The sequence below is a fragment of the Platalea leucorodia genome, assembly GCF_965183815.1.
Source record: "Platalea leucorodia genome assembly, chromosome: 3".
NCBI lineage: Eukaryota > Metazoa > Chordata > Aves > Pelecaniformes > Threskiornithidae > Platalea > Platalea leucorodia.
The window spans coordinates 73,525,241-73,539,733 of NC_138825.1; positions in this window are offsets into that span (position 1 = coordinate 73,525,241).

The following is a 14,493-nucleotide window of genomic DNA, read 5'->3' on the forward strand; positions in this document are numbered from 1 at the left end:
GCTGCTGCCCCCATGCCTGACTACCCCCACATTCTTTTTTTAAGCTCCCATTGTAGTCTGTTAAAGATTTCACAGCCTGTATTATACCACCCAGAACTTTTTGTGTTTGTTTTCATAATGCTGAAAATCTTTTGCCAATCTGGTGCTGAAAAGGTCCACAAACCTTGGCCTGCCAATAACTATACGAGCAGTGTCAGATCTGTGAAAGCGGAGGCTTGTCTGACAAGTTCATTCTCCATAGAAGCTAGGGTTGCCTTTGTAAGGAACAAATGCTGGCATCCAGTAGATGGTGATGTTTAATAATGTATTTCCTGCTCTGTCTCCAGCTGATAAAGCCGGACAAGTCTGTCTGTCTCTTTATACTCTGGTATTTGACTTATTTCCTGTTCTTGCGATCTTTAAATGAAAAACCATTCTGTTCTGTATAGAAGTGGATGCTTCCGTCTTTCTCCCCAAAGAGCAAACTTCAAAATAAATAAACTAGCATTATATATTTGTATTACACTAACCCCATCCCCGTTCACATGTTTCTATCCTCTACAAACACAGGGAAACTCTACAGTCTGTAGGAGGCCGAGGTAAACTGCAGGTGGGGACTTCATAGTCTGACCTTATGTAGCTACATGGAAGTAAAAATTTTCCATGCTTACCTCTCTCTCAAGTTGATGTTAGACAGTTATCTTGGGTTGCTTATCTTGATTTTTAAATGCCATTTTTCTGTATGTATTCTTTTTTCCTTTGCCAAATTGGGAGAAAATGTTTGTATTCGTATAAGTACGTGCTCCTACAAGCTTGCAGACTGAACAGCCACTTCACTGTTCATGTATTTACACTGCGCTTTGGTGGGCAGCACCGAGGAAAAGAAAAGTAAGGAAGCCAGCTGAGTTTTTCACTGGGCAGCTATACAAACCTCTCCAGTTTCCCCATGAATGATCCACGAATAGAGCTGAGGTTAGAGAATATGTTCACCCTTAAGGAAGTGGTTTTGAGAGTTTCTGCAGATACTCCAAACAGCTCTGTTAGCAACACTTGTTCCTGTATACCTATCCTATCTGCAAATAACTGCTAAATAGGTGTTAACAGAAGCAAACCACGAAAGCCAAGGGACTATTCTCTTCATGTAAAGCCTAGCATCCTAAAGGCTCTACCACCAGTTGGGTACAGCTCCCTAGAGTGCTGCATTTCACAGACAACTCATCATTGCTGAAAACAGGTTGTTTTCCCCTTCTGTGTCTCTCTGTCCACCCTATTCCTGGCCACACACCCCCGCTGCTAACCTTGTGCCATCTTCAGCTCCTGTCAAACACTTCTGTGTCTGTTTAATTCACCAAAATAACAGAAAACAAGACCAGGAAAAAACAATGAACAGCTTTCTGACTTTCCAATGAGTTAAATCAGCCAGGGAGTGTGATGAAAGCCAGAATATGGGTGGGATGGTACAGCTGGGACTGAGGGAAAGGGAAGGAGGATGAGGTAGGATGGAGGAGGGAGAGGATATGTGAGAATGGAGGGGAGCAAGATCTCCTCAGTCCTGAAACAATAAGCTGTCAGATCTGATAAACTGCCTGTGGGACTGCAGACCTATTCATAGCTGCCATGGGTGATATGCATCTGGCAAAAGATGCTTATTAGATTTATACAGCCTTCATTAAACAAATGATCTGACAGATACTGTGCAACATTACAATTCTGTAACATATAACTAACCTCTTCCTTTTATTCTTTTTTCTATTTTTTTTTTTTTTTTTTTAATCCCAGGCTTGGCTTTCCATCTTTTATAGAATAAAATCAATGTTCTTCCTGCTAGGCATGAACAGAAGCGTGCTGCACTAGGAATCTACTAAGTGCTATGACTGGGTGTATCTGAGTCTGGTGTCTGTTGCTTTGGATGATTCTGTCATTTCACTCCAGAAAATATTTTTTTCTTGAGATAGATTGGTTAGCCACAGTCTACAGAAAGCTTCAGGGACAGACAGTGCCTTCACTTGGAAGTTGCTCAGGCCCTCGATTAATCTGGAAACAAAACTACTGCTTGCCTTTTTGCATATTCCCATTTGTAGCATATGCTCTGTACTGAGCTGCAGGTGTAAGGCTTTGAATCTCAGTTTCCTGGATGGAGAGAGATTCATGCACCCGCTAGTCGCTGAGTTATAACAATTCCAGCAAGAGTTTTCCAAGGTTGGGAACCAAGTGTTTGCAGTCACCTGTCCCTGATTGTCACTGACACAACAGTGCCTGCCAAAAATTGATATGTTATAGCCAGTTATTTTTAAATTCTGGGACAGAAGAAAAATTTTGGTGTTTTTCTACGTAGTATATTTGGACAATATTTTTAAAAGCATTTTTATATATATTATACTTAATGACAGACAATGTCAGAGCAATTCAATGCCTGATCCAAAGGCAATAGTAGCCTGCCCACTGCCCTCAATGGGCTGTTGATTAGGTCCTTATTTGCTAAGTAAACAATAGATAAAAGTTCAGTCTGCTGCGTGTACACAGTCACAGAAGTATTGTGCTCTACGTGAAACCACAGGTTCTTGCCGGTAACAGATTCTAGAATCTGCTCAGGAGGAAAATGGGCTCTGATACCCGTGTCAGAGAAGTGATGTTGCTTATTGTCAAAGATCTCTTATCTCCAACCACAAAGTGGTCACGTTGCTCTCAGAGCAGCTGAGCATAAATACTTGCCAAAGACAAGATCCTTGGGATACCTGGGACAGTGGACAGAAACCCAGCCATGTCCTGGGGATGGTGCAGCGTGAAGCCTCACGTGCTGCAGAGGACTGAGAGACCTGCCTTGATATGGGTTGCTTGGTAAAGGGATACTAGATACGTTCAGTAATGGTCAGGTTCCTGGTGGGCAAGGCGCTTTCCAAACCGCTGGCATTAAATAAGCAAGCTTTCTTATTTCCTACTGTGTTTAGCAAACCAAGCCGAAGGAGGCTGAGTATCTTCTCAGCCCCAGCCAGCCTCAGCTAGTCCTTTCCTTCACCCAGAACACCTTCAACACCACCTGTTCAACCTGCTACCTGTTTTGAAAACATCAGAAAGGTCTTTGCTGTGTCTCTTATCAACAGAATAAGTGAACAGAACATTTGTGCAGGATTTAGCAGTACATCCCACTGCAATCTGGAATAATGTGGGCTCGGTTTAATGGTGTACTGAAGTGATGGGTGGGTTATTATGATAGCACTTGGTAAAGGGTGCTATAAGAGACAGGCCTTTGTACTTGCTTCCAGCATGTCTGATTTGCCCTTGGAAAAGTCACCTGCTGTATCTGTAAAATAAAGTTAAATGGTTCCTTGGGCTCAGTTAGCTTGCAAATCTTTTGAGGGAAGACCTATTTCTTATTATATGTAATGCCTGGTATGCTATATATGCTTATAGTCTCAAACTACTGAAATATTACAAGTAATAGTATATGCTGATATTTATGAAAAGGACCATTACAATTATCTTGCACATGACAAAGTAGTTCTTAATTTTTTATAGTTTTTTCTGACTTTTCCATGCAACCCTCCTACTATTGTTTATATATCCCATAATACTTTCTATTTTGGGGTGAAAAATGATAAGATGGGGTAACAAAGACCAGCCTTTGGTATTTATCTAGCTACATTCTTAACTTTTCATATATATGCATATAAACTTGCAGAAAACAGACATGGATTTATATGCTCGTTTATCTAAATTCCAATCAAATGCTACTGCTACACTTCATTAAAAACAAGGCACTTGGACATGCACTGTTTACAAATGGGAAATAACATAAATAAAACAGAATGAATAAGGGCTAGACCTGGTGAGATCAGGAGAGCTCTCATGGGAACGAAATTCATGATGAGAAACTCTGGAGATTACATTTCTTCAAAACATTTTGTGTTGGATTGATGGGATTAAACAGTTCTGGTCCTCAAATTCACGTATGAAACCTTTGTTGAACACCTACATATGCATTTAAGAATGACTTTTTTCTCTGGTATTTTACATAGCTCACAACAGGCACGTTACTGGCTACCGAAACAGCAGCAACTTCCTCAAACCCGCTATTAATGTAGTCCTGGAAAGGCAGTTTGGAGAAGTACTTTTCAAATTTCTATGTCTAAGTTCATCTTCAAACAAGGATATTATCTGTAATGTGAGCATAAAGGAAGCTGTGTACTTATGTGCAAAAGGGGTTAGGAGAGAGAATGCCAGTGGCGGTGCATCTGTGTTAAATCTTCTGAAATGAAATTTTCCAATTAGTGAACATGAGCTAGAGATGTTTTCCTTTTGTCCTCTTTACTTATCTGACAGAATAAAATTATTTTTAAAGTGAACACTTGTTTGAATAGATTCCCTTTACTTTAATTTTGAATGTCTCTTCAATTTGTATTTTCTGATTACTGTGTGGTTACTATGCCAGAAAATGCACGGTGACTCCAAGCCTAGAAAACCTTAACTATGGGCAACCTCTGGGGGCCAGAGTTTGGGATTTTCTGTGCAAAACTGCTGTAGAGAATTTCACTCTTCTTAGCATAGATCACTGTCGAGAGGTGAACAGGTCCAAGATAAGCACTCCTTTTTCTTATCCTATTATGAAGGAGTTTTGCTGTTGTTGATAGGTGGATGGGCGTTGATAGGTAGGATAGGTGATACCACAATCATTGTCTGGCTCAGGGGTATCTAGTGTCATGTTGGGCAACTAGGAATAAATTAGATCAAGTTCACAGGTTCATCCATCTCTTCATTCTGCCTCCCTTCAGAGACTGCACTATTTAAAAGAGTTCTGTCATTAACAAGTCCTTTTAATTCTGAAAGCACTTCCTGTCAGTACTGGTAGGGAAGGGGATTTGTTTTGCCTGTCGTTTAACAGTGGACTAGTCATTTAGGTATCAAAATAAAGGCTGCATAATAATTACTACTAAGAAGATTCACTTGCGATTATAGTTGAATTTTTTTGTTGTTCTTTTGGGTTTGGGTTTTTGTGCATAAGCAACAATAATGGTGCCATCATAGTCTTGAAATATTTAAATACAACAAGGTAGTTTTTCACTGGCATTCAAACTTGACATCTCATTGTCTACTACTCTACTACTTTATGTTTTAAATCAGTCTGCCAGCAAGTATTGAATGTTAGTCTGTGAACAAAATGCATGACCTGTGCAAGGACAGAGGATAGGAGGACTAAGGAACTGTTTGACGTACATATGCTGAATGATGTTTCAGGAATACTGTAATATAATAGACAGTCATACTCATGACAAAATAATTCTGTAGTTATTTTCCTTGTTCTAGCTGCTTGCTTTTGCTTGCTACTTGGATGCCTATATAAAGCTAGTATTTCTTGCAAATGAGCTATTTCCATTTCTTTTCTTTCGTTCTTCCATTAACATTTATATCTTCATAATGCAATGCATAAGTTAAATTGTCATATATTAAAAATACTGACTTCAAAGACCTTGATAGTTAACAGGTTGCACTGTGTTTTGAATCTGAATATATGTTGGTGCATTCCTAAATGTGATAGTCTCACAGTTAATCTGGAGATCTGTTATGGTTCAGTCCTGGAGAGCACAGATCAGCCTAGTGTAGCCAAAACACCTCTGCAGAATTAAGCTGTGAATTACTCTGGTGTAATTCAGAAAAGAATTTAGTTTTCTGTTTCCTAATTTCTCACTAATGAGATGGGTACTAGATGTGGTACCTATGCAGAGACCTTTCTTACTGCCTCACTTCTTGGAATCATGTAACTATGAATCACCCTTCATTAACCTATAGATATATCCACAGACTCTAATAAGAACTAATGGAAATGCTACCTATCATTGTCATCATCATCATCATGTTTTTATTGTGCCTGGTTGATGATTTATGAATGTTTGCATGTGGAAATAATGACGTTACCTTTTCAAAACAAAACATTGTCTCAAGAACAACGAGAACATGTTTGCAGCCTTTCAATACATAAAGGGGGCTTACAAGAAAGACAGAGAAAGACTTTTTACCAAGGCCTATAGTGACAGGGCAAGGGGCAATTGTTTTAAATCGAAAGAGAGTAGATTTAGATTGGATATATGGAAGAATTTTTTTACGATGAGGGTGGTGAGGCACTGGAACACGTTGCTCAGAGAAGCTGTGCATGCCCCATCCCTGGAAGTGTTCAAGGTCAGGTTGGATGGGGCTTTGAGCAACCTGATGTAGGGAAAGATGTCCCTGCCCATGGCAGGGGCATTGGGCTAGCTGATCTTTGAAGGTCCCTTCCAGCCCAAACCATTCTATGAGTCTAAGAATCTGGCTGCCCACAGATCTAACTTCTTAGACGAATATATGTTAAAGAATTCTGCATGAATGTAAAGAAGAACATTTCTTCTATAGTTTTAGAGAAAGTAATACCTGCATTTCAATCTATTTGAGGTAGATGAAGGATTTTAACGAGCTTGGATATTAAAGTTATGATTAGTTCATAGTACCACTTTGTCAGCCATTGGTTATGAAATCACAGCTGTAGTTTCCTTTAAAGCAAGACTTTTTTTAAGTTTATGTTTTGGTTTTCTGAGGTGCCTCACAAATATGATTTTTCTTATCACAGGAATAAAGTGAAAACAGGACTTGCCCAGTGAGTGATGGAAATCTACGTAAACAAGTTGATGTGTGAAAAGAAGGAAACCATTCTGATTTAAAAAAAACAAAACAAAACAAAACAGATGGAAAACACTACATGCACTGGCCTCAAACTTCTGAGGCTCTTTTTTCTCTCTCACCCTCTGGATTATAAAGCTGATATAAAACCCTTTTGCTGTTGAAGCAAGGGAAATCTTTAGAGCAACTTGTAGTACAAGGTACAATGAAGGTAGTGATAGTTGTTCTACCACCCTCAGCTTTAAAGGATGGGTGATTGTAAAGAGATTTATTACCAAACTTAAGATCAATCATGGTTTTATGTACTGTTAACTATTTTGGATTGTGTTTCTAAAAGATGTGGGTAAGCAGAATGGTTGGGGATGTAACTGCAGATTAATGATTTCATCCATCCTTGTGGTATGTCTTCAAAGACAATTCTTGTCAGGGAGCACAAATGACTTAAAGCAAAGTTGTTTCGTATTTTCTCATTAGCCAAAGTGCAGTACTTTTGTGTATGTAACCAACAGTGCACGATATTCCGTAGGAAATGTGTGGAGTGATATGCTATTCTACAAGATTTTAAGAGTGAACTTTTTAGCAGGAACCATTCCCAATGGTTTTAATTTGTGGAAACTTTTTTTTTCCTCAGTCTTTAACTCTGAAGATTGAAGTCAGTCTCCAGAGTGACTCCTGCAGATCTGCTGTTTGGGGTTCTTTTCCTTATCTGAGAGGAATTTTTATGAGTGTCACCTGTTCTGCCTGTAGTCTCTTTGCAGATGTATGTTTACTTTTATAACACAATCAGTTAAACCTTGTAAGGTGAGCGGAGATCTTTTAAGATCTCAAAAGAAAACCAAAATAAATAAAGTCCAGAATAAGGGTGACAATGACAACCTTGAATCAATTCTCAAAAAAAAAAATTACAAAATAAGTTGAGAGCTGGAGTCCTAGGGTTGAAAAGGTTTTAGAGTCAATGTTAAATGTATTTAAGCATCAAACCTGAACTGAGTTAACTAAGGCATAAAACCTATTTACCTTCAGGGATCTTGGCCCTTGCCTGCAGAGCTCCTTACAACTGAGTAAGGAGCTCCTAACAGCTTACCTCCTGTACGAACTGAAGGAGATTTAGGCTCCCAAAACTAGTGTCCCCAAGACCAGCTGGCTGAGCTCAGGACTGCCTACAGTAGCCAGTACTGAGAGGAACCTCAAATCCCACTCAGATCTTCTACAATTTGGCACCTATGGGCACCAGCCCTTCCCACAAAACACCTCTGGAAGTAGCATTATCACAGAATCACACAGTAGTTGAGGTTGGAAGGGACCTCTGGAGAGCATCTGGCCCAACCCCAATTTATCTTTATCTGTGTCCAATAACTCAGTGTTCATGGAGAAGGTAAACACATATGTACTTGCTCAAATATGTGTTTTCAGGACAGTGACAAGATGGGGACTCATGAAATCAGAGCAAGTGAAAACCAGCCCTTTCTCTGGTGTCCCGTTCTAGATCCTGTCAGCCAGCACATTTGGGAGACATGGACTCCATTTCCTCTTCTATTGGAAGAGGTTTAGACCCATGTTTTCCAAAAGTGTTCTTGATAAAGTATGCTGAGGAAGGGAAGCAAATGAGTTCTCATTCTTTCCTATGCTGATATTTGCACAGAGTAATTGAAGGCTTGGGCCAGACAGAAAGCAAGCATTTCCATGATATCTTTTAGTGATGAAGGCATTCCCTTAAAAGTATGGTCTGCCTGACCTGCTCCCAAAACCGAACCTTTTTTCATTTCTCTTATTCTAATTACTGTTTAATATTATCATTTCTGTTTCAGCTCCAAAATGACTGCAGCAAAGTGCTTATATTTTTAAAGGAGTTTATGTGGGACAAGTACTGTAAGAGTTAAAAAAAATCACTAAGTACTATTTACAAAAGTGATTCAATGAGAATAAGCACAAGGTCACTGAGATGGCTAGTTGGATTTAGGTAGCTAGCTGTCCCTTTAACAGTCTATATGCAAAACTAAGACCCTTAGATCCCTCACAGTCAATTGGGGATGTCTAAAAACTGTAACCAGGTATACTTTTAAACTCAAAATCCCTGTAAGCCTAATTCTATTTTAAGGTGTGTTCAGTATTAATAATGCTGAGAGGTTTGGCATCAACTTCATACCTGCTTGCCATCAATATTTTCACGTGAGGTGATCTCCAGCCTGACTTTCTTGCAGATAGGCATTTCCAGAACATGCCAAATATACAAGGCAGTACACCCCCGGCAGTCTCTGAATATACTGACTCTCTGAGGAGGGTTCCTGACGTTCGGGCTAGAAGGGCTTTCTCAAACAAATTGTGAATGACATTGCAATGAGTAGAGGGCACTGGGAGCAGAAAGATTTGAGTCCCCTCCTTTATGTAGCAAAAGTCTCACTATAGGATCAGGAGCAGTCATTGTTAGAGGGGCTGGATGCCTGGCCCCCAGCCTTTCAGGAGAAAGCCCAAATATGTAGGCTAGAGGTTTTCTTTCCCTCTGGGTGGCCCTTTTACTGCAGGTTGGGCCCAAATATTTGCACAGTCAATAGATGAATGACATTTTTGCTCACTTGTTTTCCAATTAAGAGAAGAGGAGATGGAAAAAAGGAGAGAAATAAAACCTGGTGAAGAATTCTGAAAATAGCATCTTGATCAATGGTGTCATGCCTGCCATGCTGGATTTTATGAAAAATTGTCCTGCATCCATCCTGACTTCATCCTGATAGCTGACTATCTTCTTGGCTGGGTGGGATAGGAGCAGCCTTGCTAGATTATTTGGGGAAAAAAAACCCCAAACAGTTCATTTATAGAGAAATTCAACTTTGGAATGGCTAAAAATACTTGTCCTCAACATCAGAAAAGTCAAATCCATTTGATCTTTCTTTTCAAAATTATATTTGACTTGAAGTTTAATCTAAGTACATTCAAATATTAGAGAAGATAAATGAAACAAAAATCTCTGCTCTGAACTCAAAAAAACCCTAGAAATTAGCTGTATTCCCCCCTTCACAACTCTGCTTTAATTTCTTATAGCTATATTGTAGCATAAATAGCAGAGGTGAACTGAACATGCACAACACTGACTATTGACTAAAACACTTTCTGAAAAAGGAATTACTACGGGGCTGCCCAGGACTGCCCTGACAGTCTGGGCAGGAGGCCGAAGGCACTGTCACAGCCCTCCTCTAGGCAGACGTTCCAGCATCTCAGTTTTCTACCAGAAGTACTCCAACAAGGCCATTTGCATCAGGGGAAAATTCAACTTTCAGAGAACATCAGGAGACACTTTATAATATTGTGACCTGATAGAGAAAAACAGGACTCGTCCTCCCCATCATGCAGCTCAGCTGACACGCTCTAGAGGACAAACTCAATGAACTTGAAAATTGAGTTTGTTTCTCAGAAATTAATGTGACTGCTTGGCTCCCATCCAAATTCCATTTCACTGTTGATGTGTTTTTAATTCTTAAGTTTTTTTTAATAACAGACAACAGATCAAAATAATGGGTATTTTCCTTCCCATTCTTTAATTGTAATATTTAATATTAAGCTATGTAGGGTCCCAGTAAACAGAAGAATTTTTAAAAAGATTATTAAAATTAAGTAATGCAATACCTGCTTTTTTTTTTTTTTTTCCCTCCATTGTTTAAACTTCCTTAAAAGAAAGTGAGTAATCCAAAATAATTGGGTTAAATACAATAGTTCTATTGGTCTAGAAAGCTGGCAACCCTAACCAATATTTACTCTCCTTAATGTTTTGACCTCAGCACTATCTACTGTCTTTATTAGTGCAGATGCAGTCTATCTCACTGAAAGGAAATGGTTCCATAAACTGATTGCATGGAAAATAAAATGATTTCGCAAGGGACAATTCCTTCTTACTGGCCTGGAAGATGTTAGCGCACTCATTTATAATGGCTTCCCTGCTGGAAGCAACGGTTGCTTCCAATTGCACAGGGGTTTTTAGTGGTGATTTTAGAGAGCGGTTCCACATGTTTCCTTGGTATTTCCGGTTTTTGAAGCATTCCCAAACTCTGCTCATAGTTAATATATACTGAGCATCACACTTTGACTCTCTGGTTTTCTCTTCAGTAGATTAGCCTTCAACTGGCCTTTCAGCCTGCGTTATGAGGCACAGCAGCTCCCATGGACTTCAGTAAGACCATGAGGGAGTAGCTGGGCTACCTGGGAGGCTTTCAAGCACACTGGTTACTGCCCCAAAACAAAAGCAAACCGAGAGGTGGCTTGCTGGCCAAAGCAATGGGATACCCTGTCTGCTCTTGAGTAGAAGGCACATGGCAGCAGACACAGGCATTTGTACTGAACAGCTCCCTGGTGGGTTAAGGCTTCTGCAACCACAGCATTTTACAATACTAGCAGGCTGTTATGTGAAAAGTAACACTTTTTAAAATAGATACCTCATACAAGGCAAAACATGAAGGCTGACTGGAAAACACACAGCTTCTTTACAGTAAAACATGAATAAGGCATGTTCCTCTATTGCAGCACTGATTTATACTTGGGCTTGGCTTAGTTTAGCTTGTTTTCTTCTGCCTTGTTGTTGTTATGTTCTTTATTACTTGTATCAAAATACCCTATACAATCTGGGGGCTCACCATGAATGAAGGACAGTAGTTATTCTAAAGAGTTTATGATTTGGATGGAAAGGCAATATTAGTCTCTATTTTGCAGATATTATGTGAATCAGAAGAAGGTTACGTCTAGAGTTTCAAGGCATTTTGGCACTACTCCATTTGAGAGAAAGAAGGAGCCTTTCAGAAACCTGACTGTGAATAACTGACTAGGGTTGGGAAGTCATGAAGGCCATGCAGATCAGGCACAAGAAGTCAGTGCTGGAACTGGGAACAAACCACTCAATTTAAAATTATGGCTCATCTTCCTTTCTTGTGGCTCATGTCTTCCCCAGGAACGATCCGAGAAGGGGTGGTCACTCTTAACTTACACAAGCATCAGCTTCCCTACAAATGACAGGATTTTATTTGAGTGTTGCTGGTTCTCCAAACAAGACAATCTCCCTTGTGTCAGGATAGGTCCTGTCCTGAGTGGGGAGGGGCTACCCCACTCTTCTGAATAACAGTGAGATATCCAAAGTTCCCTTGGCTTCTTTCATGCATTTTAGATTGTGGAACCTTTCAATAGGTGTGGCACTGTTGCCAAAAATATATTAACTGTAAATTTACAAGAAGTTACCTGCAGAATTAGTGCTGAGCTTGCCAGGGCCACCTTCCAAAATCCACCTATTTTCTGGTCCTTCTCAAAAAGAAGCTGAAGCCCAGGTGGAAGAAGTAGCTGTTTTGGCATGACAACAGGTAACTACCGGCGTATCTCTGTCTCCCACCAGATCCTTCAAAGCCTCTTAGAATTCATCTGTGGCTCTCAGAGTAGCTCTGGGTTTGGTAGGTCCTGTTTTCTGCCTTTACACAGTCCATTAAAGGCTGCTTTCTAGAGATGATGGTACTTCAAGACTTCCCCTGAATCTTACGCTTAATTCTACCTGCCAGGAAATACTCCTATGCAGACAACCGTGAAAGTCTAGCGATGTTGCAATAATATATCACTAAATTTTAAGAAAAGAACATTTTGTACTCTACACTTATTTCTTTTGGTACTTAAATGTCAATGAAAAAGGATATTTGCAAACACTTCCAGTTAATTCTGCAGTATTAGATTACACTGAGCTATCTCAGTAATGCTTCTAAGTACTTCTCATCACTAGCAGTAATTATGAGATATAGGTCTTGAAAACAAATAATAACAATAACAATAAAAACTCTTCCCTGTGAAAATACACTGTGATGTAAACTCAATGTAGTTGAATTTGAAGCACACCTCATTTTGTGGTGTTTTTATAAATAACATTAAATTATTCACCAATTATATGTGATGTTTATTTTGTCAACTTCTACTTTCCAAAGTGACCAAATAAGGATTTTTGTTTGTAGGTAAAATCCTCTTCTACAGAAATTAATAGCTTTTTAGAGACTGGCCACAGTAGAGTTTCTTTTCTGCTTCTAATCATAAATTATAACAAATTTACAATTTCAAATTATCAGTACTGTATTTCTATTGAATCCCTAATGCAGTACTTAGTGTTAGGTCCTTAAAAGTTACATTTTATACTAGAAGCATATGGCTGAATATTCTTGTGGCTTGCTTAAGGAAATGACTAGCTCCAATCTTATGCTTTAACAACATAAAGTATCATTTGGCAGGTTTATATGCAAAGTTATATGCAAAGTCAGGGAAAAGGAAACACCAAAGTCCATGGAGCCAGGCTTTACGGTGTATTACCTGGATGGAAAGGAATAGGTACATGAATATTTGCAAATGAATGTCTCATAACTCAGGGACAGAGTCTGACTACCCTTATGTTGCTGTAAGTCAAGAGGAAAACCTTTGGAATAACTGGAATTTTTGCAAGTCAGTGCAGAAGCAGAATAAACTGGTGTCATCATTTGCCCATAAATGCATGTGATCAGATACATTAAAGAAAATGCAGGAAGCTGTTTACTATATGCCCTGACCCAGCAGTGAGAAAACCACATGGAAAGAACGAAGGCAGATGAAAGAAACACAAGCTGTTATATTATAACAAAGAAGAGGCTGAACCGTGATTTAACTGGGGATTAACATTTGCATTTGCAAGTAATATGTCTGTTGTATTTGCATGTGCAAGAAGTATCTCTGTTGTAAATGGATATTAACTATGAAGAGACTAGTGAGAAAAAAAAGCTAAGCATAATAATTCAAATAATTGATATGGTATGCATTACGCTTATCAGAAAGAATATGTAACAGACATCCCATTTCTACTTCGCTTGCCAGAAAAAAAATCGATTCAAAATTTCTGTGTAAAACCCAGCTTTTTTGATAGTACAATCATAGAAAATAAACACTATGTCTGACCCCATTCTTCTGAGAGTGTTCTGGCATACTACCAAAAGAAGCAAAATCTGAAGAAGCCATTATAAGAAAATAGAGAAATAAGCCAATGCCAAGAACAGAAAGGGATTATTGTCAAATCTGTGTCTCTTACGTAACTTGGTACTGTTTAGTAGCATCAGTCATGTTTCTGTCCTAAAGAGGTTCACTTTGGTGTTTATGGTCGGAGTTTATGAGAGCTGAGAGTCCAGTCTCTGTTTCTCTTTTCCCCCAGTTCCCTTCGGGCACAGCATCCGATTCCTGTGAATCTGAGGGGAACAGTGGCACCGAGACCAGCTCCTCCCCGGCCCTCCCACAGCACAGGAGCTGCTGCTCATGTGCTGGTGTCCTCCATCAGAGGGGAAAGAGAGTGTGCTTCCCTCCTGTCAAAAAAATAGGACTAGTATTATGTTTTCCCACTGTTCTGTGTTTATCAGATTAACCAGCAGCAGACCTGGCCTGGCTTGTAAATACAGAACCTGACCCAAAGCCCACTGAAGTCACTAGGAGCCGTGTGTACATCAGAACCATGAATATTAGCTTATCCAAACCATTTTTATACAAAGATTTAAAAAATTATAAGAAAAGGGTTGAGAAAAAAGTGATCTTTTGATAGTTTCAGGGTGGGCTTTTTTGGACCAGAGTCTGACCTAAAGCACACTGTGGCAAGTGAGATTTTTTTCAGTACTCTTTGGACCAGATCCTTAAAATGTGGTCGCAGCAATATCACTACCATATTGCATGATTGCTTCTTCTCACCCTGCACTCAGTTGGAAGGTATTCAAGACAAGCCCAAATTTATACCAAAATATTTGCCATGTGTTTCAGATAAGGTATAATAAACTTTGAACAGAGCAGAACAGATTTTATGTCCAACATTTCCTTTTAAACTCATTTATCTTTCTCCCTCCCTCGTCACTCCCA